The sequence below is a fragment of the Limulus polyphemus genome, unplaced genomic scaffold (genome assembly GCF_000517525.1).
Source record: "Limulus polyphemus unplaced genomic scaffold, Limulus_polyphemus-2.1.2 Scaffold15349, whole genome shotgun sequence".
In the NCBI taxonomy this organism is placed as follows: domain Eukaryota; kingdom Metazoa; phylum Arthropoda; class Merostomata; order Xiphosura; family Limulidae; genus Limulus; species Limulus polyphemus.
In genome coordinates, this window is record NW_013680959.1 from 2,907 (window position 1) to 3,439 (window position 533).

Here is a 533-nt window from a genome sequence, read left to right on the forward strand (position 1 = left end):
CATCCAGTACTCTTTGAAATGATACCTATGAACTCCAATAACTTTATAATGCACATACAATACAAATGAGAGCTTTCTTCAGTTTAGAAACTTAAATAAGTGCTTGTAGTGTAGTGGTCATCACATTCGCTTTACACGCGAAAGGTCCCAGGTTCAATCCCTGGCAGGCACAAAGTGTATTTTTAAATTAACGCGTTCTGCTGTCTCAGAGTACAAACGTGTTTTTTTATCAGTTCTGATTTCATGTTTAGATAGTGTCTTACTCTTTTTGTTTTATCGCGTTGTGTAGTTTTTGTTTTGTGATTTTAAATGTGGAAGTTTCTGGACTTGGTTTATTAAGTCCAGAGCTTCTGTTGAATCTAGATTTGTTCAATATGGTTCTTTTGAAAATATGAGAAGAACAGTGTTTGTGGATTCTCCTAAAATTAATCAAGGATAGCTTGTACAAGCTGTTATTTCTCACTTTTGTTCTGCTTCAGTTTCATCTATTGTCACTTGTCCGGGGGACTATGAGGTTACATTTATATTAAGTG

General features: G+C 34.9%; 1 non-coding gene across 1 annotated transcript; it reads left to right on the top strand.

The window, feature by feature from the left end:
* The first annotated feature begins 99 nt into the window (after positions 1-99).
* Trnav-uac lies at positions 100-172 on the top strand. The gene has a single exon. It is a non-coding gene; the product is annotated as a tRNA-Val (tRNA).
* The last annotated feature ends 361 nt before the right edge of the window (positions 173-533 follow it).